This window comes from Tachyglossus aculeatus, chromosome 21 (assembly GCF_015852505.1).
Source record: "Tachyglossus aculeatus isolate mTacAcu1 chromosome 21, mTacAcu1.pri, whole genome shotgun sequence".
NCBI classification, from domain to species: domain Eukaryota; kingdom Metazoa; phylum Chordata; class Mammalia; order Monotremata; family Tachyglossidae; genus Tachyglossus; species Tachyglossus aculeatus.
The window spans coordinates 17,893,953-17,901,522 of record NC_052086.1 but is presented as its reverse complement, the minus strand read 5'-3'; positions in this window follow the sequence as shown (position 1 = coordinate 17,901,522).

Sequence of the window (7,570 nt, the reverse complement as noted above, 5' to 3'; positions counted from 1 at the left end):
ACAGCACCTGTATATATGTATATATGTTTGTACATATTTATTACTCTATTTATTTATTTATTTATTTTACTTGTACACATCTATTCTATTTATTTTATTTTGTTAGTATGTTTGGTTTTGTTCTCTGTCTCCCTGTTGGGTAGGGACTGTCTCTATATGTTGCCAATTTGTACTTCCCAAGCGCTTAGTACAGTGCTCTGCACATAGTAAGCGCTCAATAAATACGATTGATTGATTGATTGTACAAACATATATACAGGTGCTGTGGGGAAGGGAAGGAGGTAGGGCGGGGGGGGATGGGGAGGAGGAGAGGAAAAAGGGGGCTGAGTCTTGGAAGGCCTCCTGGAGGAGGTGAGCTCTCAGTAAGGGCTTTGAAGGACCTTGTTAGAAGCCACCTAGGGATGCCCCAAGGCAGCAAAGCCTCAATGCGTGGGGTTCTGGGTTGGAGAGGCGGCATGCTCACCTCTCTGCCCCAAATGGGATGTTGGGTAGGGACTGTCTCTATATGTTGCCAATTTGTACTTCCCAAGCGCTTAGTACAGTGCTCTGCACATAGTAAGCGCTCAATAAATATGATTGATTGATTGATTGATTGATTGATTGATTTCCTGGGTAGCCGACTGACATTTCTAGCCACAAAAGACGCTCATTTAATAGCCCTGGAGGGCCAGTTCAGTTGTGGCGGTGGTGGCGGAGCCTGAAACAGTGGCAACTGCTATTGCTGCCACTGAGGAGGAAGGAACCCTACCTAACTGCCACCCTGGCTACTGATAACCCTCTTTCAACCTGGAGCCCCGGGCTGTGACACCACTTGGACCGAGTCTGAAATTTGTCAGGAGGGAGGGAGCTGAAGGGATCCTTAGTTAGGTGCAAGTTTAGTTAATCAGATTGGGAAGCAGCATGGCAAAGTGGATAGAGCGCAAACCTGGGTGTCAGAAGGTCATGAGATCTAATCCCACTTCTACCACTTGTCTGCTGTGTGGCCTTGGTTAAGTCACTTCACTTCTCTGTGCCTCAGTTACCTCATCTGTAAAATGGGGATTAGGACCGTGAGCTCCATGTCCCGCTGTTGGGTAGGGACCGTCTCTATATGTTGCCAACTTGTACTTCCCAAGCGCTTAGTGCAGTGCTCTGCACACAGTAAGCACTCAATAAATACGATTGAATGAATGAATGAATGAATGAATGACAGGGACTCTGTCCAACCTGATTTGCTTATATCCAGCCCAACTCCTAGTACACTGCATGGCACATAGTAAGTGCTTAATAAATACTATAATTATTATTATTAGAGAAGCAGCGTGTCTCAGTGGAAAGAGCATGGCCTTTGGAGTCAGAGGTCATGGGTTCAAATCCCAGCTCTGCCAATTGTCAGCTGTGTGACTTTGGGCAAGTCACTTAACTTCTCTGTGCCTCAATTCCCTCATCTGTAAAATGGCCATTAGGACTGTGAGCCCCACATGGGACAACCTGATTAACTTGTATCTCCCCCAGTGCTTAGAACAGTGCTTGGCACATAGTAAGCACTTAGCAAATACCATCGTTATTATTATTATTATCACTATTATTATTGTCCCCAATTTAGACTCCTACTGAATTTAGTTTTAATCTGGGGGGTCAAACCATGGTTTACTGAGGCAAACCACCAAGTACAGTGCTCTGCACACAGTAAGCGCTCAATAAATATGATTGAATGAATGAACAGTAAAATCTCCCATAGCTCATCCTCAGAAGACCTTACTCCACCAAGGCTCTGCAATTTGATAGATAAACTATCTTGATGAAGTAGGGTCTTCTGAGGATGAACTATGGGAGATTTTATTGTTCATTCATTCAACCATATTTATTGAGCGCTTACTGTGTGCAGAGCACTGTACTACGCGCTTGGGAAGTACAAGTTGGCAACATATAGAGACGATCTCTACTCAACAATGGGCTCACAGTCTAGTAGGGGGAGACAGACAACAAAACAAAACATGTGGACAGGTGTCAAGTCGACGGAACAAATGGAATTAAAGCTAAATGCACATCGTTAACAAAATAAATAGAAGAGTAAATATGGACAAGTAAAATAAATAGAGTAATAAACCTGTAAAGGTGCTGTGGGGAGGGGAAGGAGGTAGGACGGAGGGGATGGGGAGGAGGAGAGGAGAAAGGGGGCTCAGTCTGGGAAGGCTTCTAGGCGGGCTGAGGGGTGGAGATGGGGCTTCAGCTGTGATCTGGGAGAGCGGGCTGGGTGGGAGTCCAGGGGGGTCCAGGGCCCCATCGATTTCTACAGGGTGGGCTATTGGCAGCGATGGGGACACAGGAGACTGGGTGCCCAGCCAGATGGCACTCTCCCGGGTGGCAAGGAGGAGGGGGACAGTCTCCTGGATGCAGGCGAAGGGCAGAGTCGCCTCCCGCACCAAGGCGTAGCCGAAGGCTACTGTTCTGTCATCTACTAGGGTGAATCCCTAAGGATGACAAACTTGCTTAGTTTTTCAAAAGTTCTCAATATTGAATAGGCAACCAAACAGGGTAGAACCATTCCAACAAAAAGATACTTTTAAGAAACCAAATAAAAGCAAATAAAATCCCCTCTGATCATCCATTATGGGTGGGTGATGCAGGCATTGTCTGTGCATTTCTTGAATCTATTTTTGTTTCCTGCCTTCATTCATTCATTCAGTCATACTTATTGACTGCTTACTGTGTGCAAAGCACTGTACTAAGCGCTTGGGGGAGTACAATATAACAATAAACAGACACATTACCTTCCCTCAATCAATCAGTCAATCAATCAATCGTATTTATTGAGCGCTTACTATGTGCAGAGCACTGTACTAAGCGCTTGGGAAGTACAAATTGGCATCACATAGAGACAGTCCCTACCCAACAGTGGGCTCACAGTCTAAAAGGGGGAGACAGAGAACAGAACCAAACATACCAACAAAACAAACAAGCTCACGGTCTCTCCATATAACTTCCCAGGGTAACAGATGCTCACTATCACCTACTCTGAAAAAAACATTTCCTTTGGTTTGTTCTAACCTACATTCTCAAGCTTCAGTGTCTTTCCCTTTGTCTTGGGATTGTGGGATTTGGTAAACAACAGTTCTGTATTGCCCCTAGCCACATGCTTTAGGATTTTGAGACTTCAAGCTTGTCCCCATTTAGCTTCCTCTTTCCCAGTTGAAGAATCCTCTTTCCATCTGTCCTTTTGATTATCCTTCTCTGTATCTTCTCCTATTTAAGATGGGGCAACAAGAACTGCCCAGTGCTCTGGATATAATAATAATAATGGCATTTATTAAGCACTTACTATATGCAAAGCACTGTTCTAAGCGCTGGGGAGGTTACAAGGTGACCAGGTTGTCCCACGGGGGGCTCACAGTCTTAATCCCCATTTTACAGATGAGGTAACTGAGGCCCAGAGAAGTGAAGTGACTTGCCCAAAGTCACACAGCTGACAATTGGCAGAGCCGGGGTTTGAACCCATGACCTCTGTCTCCAAAGCCCATGCTCTTTCCACTGAGCCACACTCTGGGTTTGCAATGGTTGTACTGAAAGATAGAACTCTACCTTTTCTCCCCCTCTAAACTGTAAGCCCCTTGTGGGTAGGAAACACGTCTACCGAATTTGTTGTTTTGTATTTTCCCACACAGTACACAGTAAGCACTCAATAAATTTTTTTTGTTTTATTGATTGATTTATTTTTTATTGATATTTATTTTTTCTTGTTTTCTTAAGTCTTCCTGATGCACTCAATAGGCCTGCATTTTGGCTGCTGTCATGTATTGGATCATTGATTCATTCAATCGTATTTATTGAGCGCTTACTGTGTGTGGAGTACTGTACTAAGCACTTGGGAAGTACAAGTCGGCAATATATAGAGATGGTCCCTACCCGACAATGGGCTCACAGTCTAGAAGGACAGACATTTATGTAAGAGAACAGTCCATAATGGATATAAGATCTCTTTCCTAAATTGTAACTGACTGCTCTGAGTTCCTTTTCATCATGTTTTTATAATTTGGATGAATTTTCCTTTAGCGTTTAGTTAGTGCATTAACTTGCACTGCTCATACTAAATGAAACATCTCTGACATTTGTCAGGCACTCGGCTGTATCATGGCTCTCCAGGAGTTTGTCCCTGACCTGGATTCTAATCCCAGCTCCAGCACTTGTTTGCTGCTGGATGACCTTGAGCAAGTCACTTCACTTCTCCGTGCCTCAGTTACCTCATCTGTAAAATGGGGATCAAGACTGTGAGCCCCATGTGGGACATGGACCGTGCCCAAGATGATTAACTTGAATATACCTCAGGAGTTAGTTCAGTGTCCGACACATAGTAACGTGGCTCAGTGGAAAGAACATGGGCTTCGGAGTCAGAGGTCGTGGGTTCTAATCTCTCCCGCCACTTGTCTGCTGTGTGACTTTGGGCAAGTCACTTAACTTCTCTGTGCCTCAGTTCCCTCATCTGTAAAATGGGGATTAAGACTGTGAGCCCCCCATGGGACAACCCGATCACTTTGTACCCTCCCCAGCACTTAGAACAGTGTTTTGCACAAAGTAAGCGCTTTATAAATGCCATCATTATTATTATTATAGTAAGAATTTAATGAATACCATTAAAAAAAACCAAACCTTGATGAGTTTAATTAGCAATGGTAATGATTCTATTATTTAGCTTTTCTCTAGGGTAGATATATCTGAATTTTTTTTTCATTTTTAAGTTTACTTCTTACAATAATCCCAGAAATAGATCACCTTATAAAAAGGGATCCAGAGAGTTTAATTTACTTTCCCCAAGGTCACTCAATGGATCGTGTTCAAACTAGTGTATCTCGGAGGACTCCTGAGATACAAAGCCACTTCTGCACTCACCAAGTTTACGTGTTAGGAAACGCTAAATAAATGCAACTACTGCCAAAACAGTAACATTTATGGAATATATATTGTTTACTTCTGTCTCTGTCCTTCCTCATTAGATTGTACACTTGAGGGCAGGAATTGTAACATCTATAGTGCCTGTTCCTATAACGCTTTGTGCTCTCTCTCCCAAATGAGTGCTCAGTAAATATTTGGTAATAAGGTAGTTGTTTGCACATGTCTAAGGAGAGTAATAGGGAATTATTTTAGCTACACTTGGATCTGTTTCTTTTCTTGGAAAGGAACAAGTGTTTTCCAATTCATCCTGTTTTACTGAACCATAGTTGTTCACACCTAAAAATTAGTTTTTTTCCCTTTACAATTGCCTGCCACAGTTCAACTCTTGTCCAGGAGACATTTCAGGTTGAATATCAACTAAGAAAACAACGCAGCAAAACAGATTGTTTTTCAAACACTCCAGGCTCCTTCACTGCTACCAAAGAAAGAGAACAGTTGCCTGGCTGCACCAGATTCCAAAATACCATTTTTTTTCCACTGAACATTTAAGTTGTGAGTGTTAGAGTAGGGTCATCATTCCAGGAGAAGGATCCATACAGGATAGCAGGCAATATGAGAGCAAGGGAAAGAGCAAGTCATTCTCACACTGACCCATGAGAACTTATCTGTAGAACCTCTCCCAAACCATCAGTCTAGCCTCAGATCAAAGTCAACTGGGACCTTTCTGGACTCAGACACTGGAATATTAACCACTTTAGAATATTAATGATTATCATCCACCTCACCCTCAGAATAGGATTCATTCTGAATCCCCTTCTTGCTTTACACAGTCCCGTGGCTTTAATTATTATCTCTATGCAGATGATTTCCAAATCTACCTCCTTAGCCAAGACTGCTCACTCTCTCTGCAAACTCTCTTTTCCTCCTTCCTCCAAGGTATATTCTTGGCTGTCCTACAAGCACCTCAAACTCAGTATGTCTAAATCTGAACTCATCTTCCCCACAGTAAATCTTCTTATCAACCTCACTTCCCCATTACAATCAATCAATGGTATTTATCAAGCACTTACAGCTCAGGAAGCTTACGATCTAGTGGGGGGGGGTTGGGTGGGGGAGCAGGGAGTAAATTAAATTACATATGGGGAAATGGTGGAGTATAAAGAAGATGTAGATAAGTGCTGTCAAGAGTTGGGTGAGGAGCAAAATGCTTAGAGGGTACAATCTTAAGTGCACAGGGAATGCTAAAGGAAGGGCAAACGGTGGGGAGATGAGAGATTAGTTAGAGAAGACTTCTTGGAGGAGATATGGTTTTAGTAGGACTTTGAAGGTTGGAAGAGTGATCTGTTAGATAAGAAGGGAGAGGGAATTCCCTGCAGGAAGGACGATTTATGCAAAGCAGGAGAAATGAGATTGAGGCACAGTGATTAGGCTTGGGTTAGAGGAGCAAACTATGTGGGGTGGGTTATATTGAGAGAGGAATGAGGTCAGGAGGGGAAGAGCTGATTGCCTTAAAGCCAATAGCAAGTTTTTGTTTGATGTGGAGATGCATGGGCAACTTATGGAAATTTTTGAAGATTGGGGGGATGTATGCAGAAGGTTTTTTTTAGAAAAATGATCTGGGCATCAGAGTGAAGTATGGAGTGGAGTGGGGAGAAACTGAAGGCAGGGAGTTCAACCAGAGTAGTCAAAGGTGGGTATGACAAATGCTGGGACCGGAATGGTAGCTATTTGGTTGGAGAGGATGGGGAGGATTTTAAAGATGTTGTGAAGGTAGAACCAACAGGATTTGGCAACCGACTGAAAATACCAGATGAATGAGATGTTGAGGATAATGCCAAGGCTTTGGGCTGATGAGATAAGGAGGATGGGGTAATAATAATAATAATAATGGCATTTGTTAAGTGCTTACTATGTGCAAAGCACCATTCTAAGTGCTGGGGAGGTTACAAGGTGATCAAGTTGTCCCAAGGGGGGGCTCACTGTCTTAATCCCCATTTTATAGATGAGGGAACTGAGGCCCAGAGAAGTCAAGTGACTTGCCCAAAGTCACACAGCTGACAATTGGCAGAGCCAGGCTTTGAACCCATTACCTCCGACTCCAAAGCCCGTGTTCTTTCCACTGAGCCACGCTGCTTCTCTGTGTCTACAGTGGGTAGTGTCTACAGTGACAGCCAAGTCGAGAGCAGGAGAGTTTTTGGATTGAAAGACAAGGAGTTCTGTTTTGGACATGTTAAATTTGAGATTTAACATCTCACCCAGGCAGAGATATTCTGAAGTCCGGGGTAATGTGAGACTACAAAGGAGAGAGGTTGGGAATGGAAAGGGTAGATTTGGGGAATCATCAAGGTGCAGATGATTTTTGAAGTTTAGGAAGCGAATGAGTTCGCCAAGGAAGTGGATGGAGATGGAGAATAGGAGGAAACCCAGAATTGAACTTTGAGAGACCCCCACATTTGGGAGGTGGGAGGCAGGAGACAGCAAGAGACTGAGGAGAAGTGTGGCCTAGTGGATAGAGCACGGGCCTGGTAGACATAAGGACCTGGGTTCTAATCCTGACTCTGCTACATGTCTGAGGTGTGACCTTGGGCAAACCACTTCACTACTCTGTGCCTCAGTTACCTCATCTTTAGGTTCTATTTAACCCATTTTCCCCTCTAATTTTGGTTTCACTTTGGTGTTAATTAAAAGTTGCTTGCTTCTT